At 38.1% G+C, this 14,074-nt stretch overlaps 1 protein-coding gene across 1 annotated transcript in view; it reads right to left on the reverse strand.

The window, feature by feature from the left end:
- Window positions 1–14,074, reverse strand: part of ZNRF3 (zinc and ring finger 3) — a 94,790-nt gene that overhangs the window by 64,263 nt on the left and 16,453 nt on the right. The gene's annotated exons all lie outside the window — the stretch shown is intronic.

Genomic DNA, 14,074 nt, shown 5'->3' on the forward strand with positions numbered 1-14,074 from the left:
CTTGCTCTCTCAAATTCAGACAAAGTAACAAAACTCTGTTACAAAGTAACAGAATGGAAAAAAATGTGGAAGAAAAAGACATCAAGAGCTCTTACATATTAGTTGATGCTAATAGGAAATTCTAAGGCACAAGCCAGTGGAGCCTGGAAGCATGGACTGCAGAATTCTCACCATGTGCTTGCTCTAATCTTATATTCCTTCCTAAGTATCTGCTACTAGATTCTGCCAGAGAAAGTCATTGGAGCAGATTAATTTTTAGGTTAACTTGGTGTGGCAGTTGTGCTAATTCACTTGGTTGGATGAATCAAAAGACCATGGACACTGCTGACAGAAGTGGCAGCCCAAACTCAATAGAGCACTCAGGAAATAAGCTAAAAACTCTTTTTTCATTCTATTGCTCACTAGCAGCAGAGGCATGGGGATGCCATATTAATGGTAGAACTTTCCAATGCATCTTCTTCTTTGGATAGAGAAAACCTCTGCTTTACCAATTGTTTTCTATTAAAATAGACCGGAACGACCTGTCCCCCACAAATCTGGTTAGGATTCTCAGAAAGGAATTATTTTAAACCCAATGCATAAGTTCCCAGAAAGCCATGGTAACTGCTAGGATTCCCATCCCACAATTTCTCTCTAGCCTCTCCATTTCGTGAGGGTAAAGTGCCTGCAGCATTAACAAAAGTGCATGTCAGAGCCCATCTCAGAGCATCGTAAGATGTGCAAATTTACTGGTGCCTGAAGGTTTGGTAACTAGAAACCAAAATCAGTGTATTTCAATTGCACTGACGCTCTTTTACTTGTGTCAAGTATCAAATCTGTTGAAGAGCACTGCAGAAGAGAGGTCCAAGAAGATGGGGGATAGACATTTTGATACTAATCAGAAAAACTGAGAGACTTCCACATGACACAACATAGGAATGCCACTATCATCTCAGATACTCCACAATAAAGAGGATGCATCCTTTCTTGAGCCAGGAGCTCTTATTAAGGTAATGAACCGAGTTAGCAGACGATAAATGTAGCTTCAACCCTGAAAAGAAGTATGAAGGTCAACAGTCCTCCTTTCCACCATGATAGATTTTCAGACTTCACAGTGCCACAATTTTGGGTACTAATCTGAACTGCACTGTAAATAGTTTCATATGGCCATGGGAGAAGGAAAGCTGGAGATTTTATCCACTAGAAATAACCACTGTGATTTTTGTCATCCTGCAATACATTTTGGGACTGAGTTAAACCCATTAGATCTTTCTTTCGAACAATAAGTAAACAAAATAATGAAGAATGGTGAAGTTAGTTTTCAGTTTCAGAATTTTAACAGCTCTACAGAGACTAACTGGAGAAGCTCTCCCTCCAGTGAGGACTGGTTCAGGCTGTCACACACACATACGCTACGTCTATACTAAGAGCAGACATATGTATGGAGACTTTACTTATGATCCAAGCAGATGATCTCGTTCTGCCTGAGTTTCAAATATGTGTAATCAATGCAACTACATCAACTAATATACGTTGCCTCTCTGGCAATACTTACTCATTCAGACTTTGTATCATGCCCATATGGTCATACAGGTTTTGCAAACTGGCCTGTACTAGTTCTCATCATTTACAAATATACCTTTGGGTGGAAAAGCTGTACTACCATGCTGTAGCTCACAATTTCACAAAGCTCCCTTTGAAAAGCTGTTCTCTATCACTCACCTTTATAATCAGAATAGAGGTTCAGAAACAGCTCTGTGGCACTTCTGCAGCTGCAGCATATAAAGAGAACTGAAGTTTGCAACGGAAAAGATTGGAAACTCCTTCCATCCCTACACATCTGTTACAGTAAAGTCACACCTCTATTTTACTTCCTTCTTTTCACACACACGAAAGGGGAGAAACTGTGTCTTATTCATAGTTTGTGCCATAGTTTGTGAACCCATGCTTCTTGTCAATGAACAAGGTTTATCACTTTCCCTATGACTCCAGCTTGCCTGTACTCCTTTACAAACAAATCCAAGAAATTTTTAACTGGAATTCTCAAGAGAAAATGAAACAGTTTTAATTTTAATAAGGAAGGCAGTCTGAAAACAAGCATTCCTTCCATTGCCATTTTCCTACTTGATCCCACATGGATACCACAAGTACAGGAATACCACATGTGGAAACTGTACACAGTAAAATAAAACTACAAAAAGTAAGTAAAACTGCATCTTTGCAGATATTTCAAAATGCCTGGGCTCCATGCTATCCATGGAAATCTTCTAAACATTCAGGTATCCCTTCCCTACCTCCATGGCACATGCTTCACCTCTCTAAACAAACAAGGACCGTCTTTGTGTCTTTGTTTAAATTAAAAACAAAACAAAAGAAAAAAAAAAAAAAACTTGTCTCACAGGCTGTGATTACATCAGCAAGAGCTTTCTCATTCTCTCTATCAATCCTGCCTTACTCAGGCTTTGAAGAGCCTCTGTGTGCTGCTGCCATATGCTTTGATCTTTCTATTTTATGCCCCAGGGCCAGCACTGATAGTATCTGCTTTGCCTGCACAGTTTTGGGCAAAGCAGTAGCACCCATTCCTGACCAAGAGCGACTTTGTTAACACACTGAGACAGCATGCATCCACTGTGACCCCTGAGAGGTAGACACATAAAAACACACAGTAAACACATATATGCCACTGTGACAACATTTGAACTGACTGTATTTTCCTCCTGTTAGGAACTTGTTGAGTGTGACAATTTAGCGTTAGTCTTTCAGCTGTGCACAGGAAAATCACTGTATATCAGTTACACATTCTTGCTTTTCTAGACTCCATTTGGTTAAAGATACTCAGTAAGAACACGAAGGCCCATCAACTTACCTCTCTTTTAGCACAGAAGTGGGAAACATCCCTGGCATCAAACTGAAACGTGATAATTATTACTTATTGACAACATGGCAAATGGATTGAAGGTTTTCTTTAATTCTTGCACTTGCAAAGCCATATAAAAAGAGCCATGCAGTCAACACATAAGAAGCCAGGCAACTAACTCCTATTTCAAACCAGGGTTCTAACAAAAGGAGCAGCTGGAAAAGAAAAAGAAAAAGAAAAAGAAAAAGAAAAAGAAAAAGAAAAGAAAAGAAAAGAGAAGAGAAGAGAAGAGAAGAGAAGAGAAGAGAAGAGAAGAGAAGAGAAGAGAAGAGAAGAGAAGAGAAGAGAAGAGAAGAGAAGAGAAGAGAAGAGAAGAGAAGAGAAGAGAAGAGAAGAGAAGAGAAGAGAAGAGAAGAGAAGAGAAGAGAAGAGAAGAGAAGAGAAGAGAAGAGAAGAGAAGAGAAGAGAAGAGAAGAGAAGAGAAGAGAAGAGAAGAGAAGAGAAGAGAAGAGAAGAAAATCTTACTAACTTACTTATATTAGGGCATAGAAAAGTTACATAGATTCAGGTAGAAATTAAATGTAAAGCAACTTTCCACACTCCCCCACCCAAAGACAGCAGTATATGAATTCCCTTAAGTTCCTGAAGAAAGATAGATTTTGACAGACTGATGGTTGAGAACCAAGGAAAATAAAGTTCTTTCCTGAAGTCAAAAACGTACAGAAAGCTTCCCAGCACAGACCAGTCAAATAAAGCCAGACATTTAATGTCAGCTCTTCATTAGTTGGTTGATAAACTGCTTTTGATCGTCCCTTTTTTGGCAGTGATTGCTAAAGGGAATTTTCTTCTCCACAGTTTCATATAATGGTTAAAGAAAAGGTATCTCTCAGATTCAAACCTTCCCCCAAAAAAAGCATACAAGTGTTTTCAAGAACTAATTACCAGAATGCCAAGCATTACCCTAGAAAAGCAGAGAGCAACTACATTTTGTCTAGTTTCACTGCTGGCAGTCTCAGGAAACAGCACGTATGCTGGAGCTGAGCTTGCATCAAGTTTCATCTATGAAAATATTTGCTTTTAAGCGGCATCAGACAATTTCATTCATAGTTAGCATGTAACTATGAAACTAAACATTTCATTCCTAGTAGCATGCTGTATCCAACAGAGAAGAAGGCTTCCTATTTTACAGCACTGTAAACCTAGTTTCATTCCTCAGAAACATGATGTCCTCCAACTTGATTTCAGCCATCCAGGGCAGGTGCCAGAACTCCCATCACCATGTCAGTGGTTTAATGCTAACCTGAGAGTCTATCATGTCACAGAAACGGCATCAGGTCTGAGATTTTGCAGGTTCAGGCAAACCAGGGAAAAAAAGAAAGAAAGAAAGAAAAATAAAAGACCTCTGAAAGGTCTTCCTAGCATGCACATTATTCAAAGGAGTTTGACCTCTTTCTCACCATTCAGCAGAGGTGAATCTGTCTCACCACAAACAGCAGCAGTGTGTACTTGTGTGTATTTCACTACCAGATCAAATCTGAGGCAGCCAAGGAACTTTCAGTAGGAACCCTATATTTGTCCTGTCTTTATGGGTAAGGATATTTTTAATCTAAATTCTTGCAACCTGTCCCAATCCAACAATTTTCCAAGATCAGCTTTTGAATAATTTCATAAAGAAAGCCTTCACACTGAGACTTTAAAGGCGAGAAAGAAACCCTGACCTCTGCCATCTCATACTACACTTGCAAGCACAGCTGCCTGTTGCACAGTTAAGCCCACTACAAGCTGCTAGCTGCAACCCCATTCCAGGTTTTACCCTTAGCCGCTCCTCCCAGGACTTCAAAGGAAAAGTATTTTTGTACAGCCCAGCAAGGAGTGTAAACTGCCCAGCTGCTTCCAAAGCAAGATGATTTAACCCTTAAGTAACCAATATGCTATACCTTCCATGGGGGATGCGTGTGTAAAGAAAATAACTTCACTAGAAATGTAAAAATTACCTTTTGTGTTAATGACTTAACTAAAAAGTAACATACAAATAGTTATCTCCTCCCCTCCTCCCATTTTTTGGTGGGGAAGACAAATGTAGAGAAATTTTGAAAATAAATTTACAATAGTTACATGGTTTCCATAACGTATCAGAATTTAGCTTACATAGCTGCAAGCTCCCATCTCTCGCAATAATGCAAACAGCCAGCTACAAACACCTAAATACCTTCTCAAGTTGAACACTCCAAGAATCCCAGACATTCAGCACTGTGGTGCAAGCCCTAGTAAATTCAATGCCTCCCCTTGGCCTCCCACTTATTCTCACATCAGTGAGAAGCAGGAGGGCTGGCTTCATCACAAAAGAAAACTCAAATAACATTTTGCAGAAAATATTAAAGCAGCCTGGGTGACTTTATGCTGGGAAGCAATTGGAAAGGTATAGGAAGACGCTAAATGCTGTTCTCCTTATTGGAAATTGGGATTGATAAAATGTCCTTCACTGTGTTTGGGGTTGCTCTTGAAGTTTGAGCTTCTATGCTTTGCAATTATTTTCCTGCCATGTGGCACACATAACGGGTGGACCACACCCCACTATTTCTTGTGTTCCCTTAGTTCTCAATTTCGTTTCAGGCCAAGATGGTTCACAGTCATTTGTATACAAATACTTATAACTAGCCTTCCATCCACACAGACTCATAGAAAGGCACTCATCTTTATGTTAACAGGTGATGGGTAAACTTTGATCTCAAACAAGCCACTTCACTTTGTCTCACATCAGCATATTCACTCAGGCATTTCAATTACAGAATATGCAAAAGCTATTAGGATTTAATGGATCCAAACTTCTCTTGGTTATTAAAGGACAGTGGTTTCTACTACATGCAAAATTCTTGCTTATGATGAGGTTGTCCATGCTACTTTTCCTGTTATGCTTTCATTCTACACTTTGCTTTTTGTACTGGAGCTTGTTTGACTTCTGGTTTTGTACAATGTTATGGGCAAATTAAAGCAATGCCTTCTTTACTAAGGCACATGTGTACTCAAAACACTCAAAACCAGGGTAGATGTCAAAGCCTGGTTTGTTGTCAAAGCCTAGTGTCCAACAGAGGGTAGGATATATTTGTGTTTTGTGTTTGGCCATTTCACTTCTGAAATTTGCTCTCACACATCTAGCTGATACATCAAATAACTACACTGTTACAACATTGAAAATTAAATGCATCCAAGTCAACCCCCAGCTATAACTCCTTGCTATGTCAGTTGTTCTCCTGTATCTGCAGCACAGCAAAGGAGTTCATTGGGATTACGCTGCAGATACATAAAGGATGCAAACCCTTCCTCCAAAGGATGAAACGAACACCATGTGCTGAAGTACGAGCCCCAGTGGTGCACAGTGGGGGCTGCACTACCTCCAGGAAAGAGATGGCAAAGTGGTTAGAGCACGGCATTTGTTTCTTATCATTGTCCAGATGGAATACTATTTATTCAAAATGTATTAGGAATAGCTTTAATAATAAGGGTTCAGGACTTGCGAAAGTAAATAATTGCATGCCAGTTAGCTTCCCACATTGCTTTCTGTCTGTTGGTATAAAAATTTCTCTTTTCCTCCCATTTCTTTACAGTAGCCTCTTCTACTCAGATTATAAATTCCCAGGCTCTAAGAGCAGGACAGAATGATCACTAGAGAAGTCAGGGATGTATATCTGAAAAGCATAAGAAATAAAACACAAAGGGGTATGTGGTTGTTAACTGCACACACCTTGGGTGTGCTAAGGAATGAAGTATAGCCGAGTGCCTTTACCCCAGACCCGTGTTTTCTGAATGGCAGCACAGTCTGGAGATATGTTCCTAAAACTATCGGAATCTTAAACATTCAGCCCCATGAGCTGTCTCTCCCAATTCCTAGGGGTACTGAACTAGTCTCCAGTACCACAGAATCACAGAATCATAGAACAGCTTGGGTTGGAAGAGACCTTAAAAATAATCTAGTTTCAACTCCCTGGCATGGGCAGGGATACCACCCAATAGACCAGGTTGCCCAGGAGTATCACTTCAGTATTTAGTTCAGGGCATTGCTGTAGGTAGACTGGTATCCTAGCACTGTTCTCTGCAGGGGTCCTCACGTTTCATGAGTTCAGAGGATGTCTTCCCCTCCCTGTGGGCTATCAGTCTCCTTCCCACGCTCTAGAGGTACAAGCAGCAATATTTGCTGGGGAACACTTAACTCTGAGCAACATCCCTATCTCTCCTGCTTCCCAAATAGAATGTCGAACACAGACACCTCTCTAACTCACTGGTTTACAACCAAACAGATGAACCACGTGGTGTAAAAAGGAGCAAGCAAGAACAAGAAAGAGCCAGAAAATAGACAACTTATCCTGATAATCAGACCTAAGGACTCGCTCTGTTTTTCAGAGTATCTTCGACTCCTTTTTATTCCCGAAGTAACAGCACAGAGGTAAATATACCTAATACAGCCATTTTCCATCTCTCTGCTTTTCACCATGGAGTATGTCTGCAGGTGAGACACTGCTGCTCTTGTTTCTCACAAAGGTATAGAATTACAAAGTTTCTGCCAGCAACGTCCCTTTCTGCATAGATACGGCTTTGTAGTCCAGGTGTGCATTCAATGGCTGTCAACTGAACAGTTTATTCTTCTACTGCATGGCACCTTTCTTCCCTATTTCATTAACCAGTTAGGCATATTTCAGTTTAAATCAATCGAAATGCTAAGCACAGGTCTGGCTATAGATTTGACATTAGAATCCACTTAACCTATTTGGGTATCTACTTTTTTTTTCTCTCTTTTCCTGAGATGAACTCCAAAATTCTTGTCTGACTCAGAACTTGCCCTTTATGTCTGTTTGCACTAGAAAAAAATATGAGTCAGATATGTAAGTTTTCAAAAAAAAAAAAAAAAGCTATCACAGGCATGTTTCTATAATAGTTATAATAGTTTCTATAATATGATATGGTCATTTTCTTAAGCACTCTTGAGAAGTAGGCTGTTGAGATTAACATACTTGGTTACAAACCGAGTAAGATGTGGCTAAGCTACATCAATTCAGTGAGACCAACTATAATACATTTTCTAATAACACATCACAGTCTAGGGATTTTGATTCTGTGTTAGCTGCTTTAAAGTGAAAACTGCTGGTATTTGCAATACACTTGTTGAAGTTGACCCAAATATTTCTTTGGGACTTATTTGGGTGGAACTCTTTCAGCTGTTGGAGAGAAGTCAGCTTCACTGCTTTTTAGGAAAACATTTGTATGCAAAGGCCTTCAGGAGAAGGACTCATGCTGTGCTATATGCATTTTTTACTCTGCACAGGTTCTGCCCTCCCATTTCTCTTTCCTTCTGGCACTTTTATCTTTCCACCAACAGGTGCTGTGCAGAAAAATGTCAAGTAAGTCCTCAATAATAACATTCTCCTCCAGGAGGCATAAGTGACATTAAAAAGCAGCAATTGCTTTTTTTTTTTTTTTTTTTTTTTTAAGTGCACATTTAAAAAATTACCAAGGCAATACTTTTTTTTTTTTTTTTTTTTTTTTTTTTTTTTTTTTTTTACATAATGCAACATAGCATTCATTGCTACACATATTGCAGCTGAAGTACAAGTTGTTTCAAAAAGTATTGACGAATTCAAGGAGAAGAGGACAATGAAAAGTTATTAAACACAGAATTGTTTCAGGACATTGCTAGGTGCAGCAACTGTTTCAAAAGTTTTCCAAGCCACTGACTGTTAAAAATACCTTCCCCGAACAATTACACTGTTAGCTAAATGTTATGAAGTGCACTGGAATAGACAAATCTTCAATTTTATTCATCATATGACATAATATTTTGGGAAAGATATCATCCTTTCACCCCCAAAATATGAAATCAACTACTTAAGTCTAGCAAACAGTTTTATGGATTTGCCTTTAAACTTCAAATTGGGAAAACAAGAAAAACAGTCATGATCACTGTACTACAAAAGCTCCTAACCGCAGTCCTGGTGCAGAAGACTTGTCACACAGCCCTACTAGCAGAGACAGGCCCCAGATGCATAAAGAGGTCAAACCCAGCATGCTTCAATCATTGCTGAAAACACCCCTTCTCTGTAAATACACTTGCACCAAAGACTTGTATTTGATAAAGAGCAGAAGTCACAGACCCATCACTCTGATGCTCAGAGAATTACTTTTAAGTGGGGGAGCAGGAAAGGAAGTGGGAAGGCTGGTCTCCGAATGTATCCACTGGTCCAGAAAGAAAGGAGTCTCATGCTGAATTCTTAAGTATCAACAAATGCAGGGACAAAGACTATTATAAACACATTAGCCTTCAAAATTCAGCTGTGAATACATCAATTTAAATTCCTGAATCTAAAGCAGCACAAGTCTGAATTATTCCTAAATTGGCAGTTTTATTTCTCTTCATATTTGTCACTCTAAGGTATATACAGTAAGAGACAGATCTTTGCATTAAAATTGCAAATTTATTTATAACAATGGTACCTCTAATCTCCAATATCCAATCTAACTCCTGCACACAAAGGGGGCTGGGAGTTAAGATTTGTCAGAAAACCTACACAAATATTTTCTTCATAAATGGATCTGAGAAGCATATCTTCAGAAAAATGAGAAATACTGTTGCAAGAAGAGAACAACACCTTTCATACTGTTCAGTTACAAGAAGAAACACAAAGAAAAACTTGCATTTTTCTTCAGAAACTTTTCAAAAATAAAATTCATGAACTTTTGGCCAGTTCATGAATAACCATCAGTATTCAAAGCTGATTAGTTTTCTGCTTTTTTTGTTTTCCTTTTTCTTTTAGTTGCCCACAGATTTATCATACAGACTACTGAGATGCAAGAGACTGCATGACTGGATAGTTTCTAGATCTATATCAAAATGGATTTTAATGCAAAGAAAAGATCATGGTTTCAAAGTTAAGAACAGTCAGAACTGAAGATAACCCATAGAATTCTGACCCTTTGTGAACATTCACTATGATAAAGATACTAATTTCTCTTTAATATTTTTCTACAACACCTGTCTGTGTATGCAAAATTGACAGACAAAGGAAATAACGGTTACAAATTTACAGAAGTTTCTTCCTGTAAGAACTTTTTTGACTACAGGTTAAAAAGCTACATGTTGAACAATTGTATGCAAACATGGAACTGGCTAAAGTGTATTCCTAGTGTATCTGAATCACACTACTAAGTAACTTCTTCACAGACCTTCTCTACAAAAGGTGGGTAAGTAACTCATACCAGATCAAAGGAGGTATCAGCCAGTTCCATCTTATTCAGGATTTTGAATTCCAACTGAAAATATTTAATGTTCCAGTTTCTAGACTACTTCAAAACTACTGGTAAATGTTTACAAAAGCTGTGCCATTCACTCACTGACAGCCTGAAGATGCAACACAACAGATAGGAAACCCTAAAATTCTAGTTCTTTCTTCCAAAGACTACCAGGACAGCTTTGGGTAAGTCACTACAGCATTTCTTGTACAGAAAAAACAGAGACAACTCAGTCAAGCTGTATCATGAAAATTTGAATGTCATGCAGTAATGTCTAAGGCTGAATATCACACATGGTACTGAAGATAGATTCTCATGCTCCAAGCATTACCAGTGCTCAAGTACAGGCAGGACAGACTCCAACATATTTGATAATGTCATGAGAAACCACCCATTACCTGGAAGTAGTATTAAGTTTACACAGGCGGTCTTTATGGATGGATTAATTATTATGGGTGCAAAAAAAAAAAAAAAAAAAAAAAAAACAACGCATATTAACTGTTTTGCACTGGTTACTTAGGCCAGGGGATGAGTTGGGCCCAAAAATGGCATTAGGTCATATTTTGAAAGTTAAAAGATTGTTTCAATATTTAATTGTGAGCAAACGCAGCTATGACTATGCCAACAATTTCATTCTGGAAATGTCTTCAATCCAAGCAGCAGCTGGAAATTTTGTATTACAATTTCAGAAATTTTGTTTGGGCAAATTGGCTGGGGAAGGGGGCAGCTGAACACTTCGTATTACAAGAATTGCTATACAATGAAAGTTAATGACAAACTTTTAGCATGTGATTCTATGATATGTGCTACAAGACAACTGGAGGGCAGAAGTCTTGTGCTAACATACTACTGTACTGATGCAACTGTTTATGCAGGAGATACCTTCTTTATGCAACACTAGAGCTAAAAGATGTAAATCTTGCTGTAACTTTGAAATGTGCATGCCCAAGTAGCTAACTTTTGGATCTGCTTTATTTGAACTTTAATTCTATCTGTCAAATACATCACTTTGACTTTAAAAATTTATGAAGGGCACAGTACTAATTTGCCTTAATCAAGAAAGGTAACGTCTCTTGATATGAGAAATACCAACCATAGTTTCTCTGCCTGTAACCCATCTGGAATTCAACTTATTTGTGAAATACTGGAACATACCAGAAATAGTCCCATCTGTAAAATCATCACGAAGGATAACCAGGATTCAGCCACCAGTGATTATGCTGCAAACGACATGAACAACAGGGCTGGGCTAAGAATGTTAAGATTCTAGAACACCTTGCCATTCCCCTTCAATGCCCTTTTAGACCTGCTCCATCAGAAAACGCTACAGATAAGACATTATTCTAAACATGGCACTTAAGGAGCAACACATGTAAGAAATTCTCCCTCTCTTTAATTCCCTCTCACTACACCTCTGTATCAAATAATAATGAGGGCAACTAGCTTGTATCATGTACATCCTCTGTAAGACTAAAAGCATCACATCTCAAAACAAACCAAAGCTTCATTCTTTCCCCTTGCAAACAAAGATCAATTATGTGGAGATTAATTCTGAATTAGAGGTGTACTATCATTTTTTCCTGTTTTCTACTTCAGTGTTCACAGGAAATACTTGGAAATATCTTTCCACAGAACCATGACTTTAAATGTCATGTAACACATCTGACATCAAGGATGTAACACATATTTGAAACTGTTCTCCAGACATAATACTGCAAACTCTAATACACCTTTGTATCAAGAATTTGTATCAAGAGTTACAGCTTATATTCTCTCAAGTAAACAGAATGTTTGATCAAAAATACCCACATGAGTATTGAAGATTGTCAACAGAAGGAGAAAGAAGTAAGAAGAAATAAGGCATTTATACTGCCTGCTTACTCATAGAGGGGAAGCATACATAAACTGTCATCTTACACCAGAAACAAGTCTTATTTCAGATGCACTATACAAATTCAATGCGCTATTCAGTGCCGTAACTCCAAAGGAAAGCAAACGGCAGACACCCGCTATTTATTCACTCCCTTCAAGACTGGGCACTGGACCATTCCATCAGAACACACATCCCTCCCTGCCCCCTGCCACCCGTCGCCCAGCATCTACTCAGCTGAAAACATTAAGGGTTCTATTTAAATTAGGTAAAAGACCTCCACCATGGACCTGTTCAAAAAACACCACTGCTGTGGGCTTTCTCCTTCATACAGCCCATTTCAAACTGTATTTTTAGAAGTATATGGCTTGAATACTCCAAGTTTCCATCTTCTCCAGTCTTGCACCAGTTTCATTTTGGGGGTTGGTTTTGATTTATTAATACAAGCTTTATTTTCACATCATGTCACATGCAAAAGAAAGCTAAGGTTGCAATACTCACACAATTTAAACAAACAGTGCACCACTTACGTATGGGCAGAAATGTTCTTTAGGTCACTTAGACACATTCTAATAATCCCCTGAGAAGGGGAAAAAATTAAGATAGACTTGAGGATATACCAAGTGTTTGCTGCCCTGTGTAAAAGTTGTTTCAGAAACAGTGCATGCAAATTCAGATAGCTTTTCAAGAGCAGCAACAGCCCCACCTCTTTTCTGAGAATGACTCATAGAGGACCAAACATGGCTCAGAAGAATAAACCATAGCACAGTTGTAATGCAGAAGGCTACATCTCATTTCTTCTTCACAGTACACTAATCACTATTGTAAGTTTCCCATCTCCCTTTTCTTAGCATCCTATACAATTACCAGTTTTATCATTTTCCCTTTCTTTTCAAACCTTATCCATCAGGGCTCTTGTTATTATGCGTACAGCTGCGGAAATGATAAATCCCAGCCTACAATCACTGAAGGAGCCCCTCTTCAGAAAGCTGTTTCTCCCATCCCCCAGGAAGTGCCAGTTACTTTCACCTGGAGAACAATAAAGTAGGCTTGGAAAAGCTATCTTGATCTCTGGAGGACAGCAGGGGAGCACTGCTTTTTTTGCCAGAATTAGCTGCCAAGTTTTATACAGCTTGAAGTTTATTCACCCACTACCTACCTCAGTAATAGAAATATGATCCTAGAGTATTAACAGAGATACAACTCCCTACCAGCTAAGCACAGACAGCAACAAGCCAACATCAGAAGACATTATTAAGAATATTGTACTACAAAATGCATAATTTAAAAACTATACTTTCTAGCACTTCACATAGGCAGCATACGCTCACCTTTAACAATGGAAAGCATATGTGTTTTTTTTGTTCTAACCCATTTCATTCATCTTGCAATAATTCACCTAGTTCACTGTTAACAGTCATCCCTCATTCTGCAAGGACACTTTGCTGTCAGTTTTCTAAATGGACAGTACAAAAAAAAAATTACAGGTACCCATAAAATCCCAATCTAATGGCCCATTCTTCATTGCTTTCAAAATGATTATATGCTTTTTATATGATTAATATATATGATATTAATATAATATGATATCTATCCATATAGATACATATAGAGATGAATAATATATCATATCACATCTATCATATATATAAATACCTATATAGATAGATATACATATATATCATATATGTAATATTTAATATTAATATATTAATATGATATAATATGATAAATCAAAATGATTATATGATAAGATAGATCCTCTTAAGAACTAAGATGCTGACCAGGAGAAAGAATGAATATGCCTGCACTTTTGACAAAAAAAATAACTGCAAATATAAGAAAACATAAGTAATTTTATTTCTGAAGAGCCTTCCTTTAAAATAAACTTGCTATATTCTTCTAGCACTGGCTTAATTTTGGATATGTAAAGAAAGCCATCCCCTCCTCTCTGATGCAGAGGGTGTGGTGATTTGCACAAACTGCAAAGAAAAAAAGTAAATTCATTTTTAGATTCTCTTTCAAACCAAGAGATGCTATTCTGCACTGAGAAGTGGAGAACTATATTTGGGCACGGATATGCCACATTA

The sequence above is a fragment of the Aythya marila genome, assembly GCF_965140915.1.
Source record: "Aythya marila genome assembly, chromosome: 17".
NCBI classification, from domain to species: Eukaryota; Metazoa; Chordata; class Aves; order Anseriformes; family Anatidae; genus Aythya; species Aythya marila.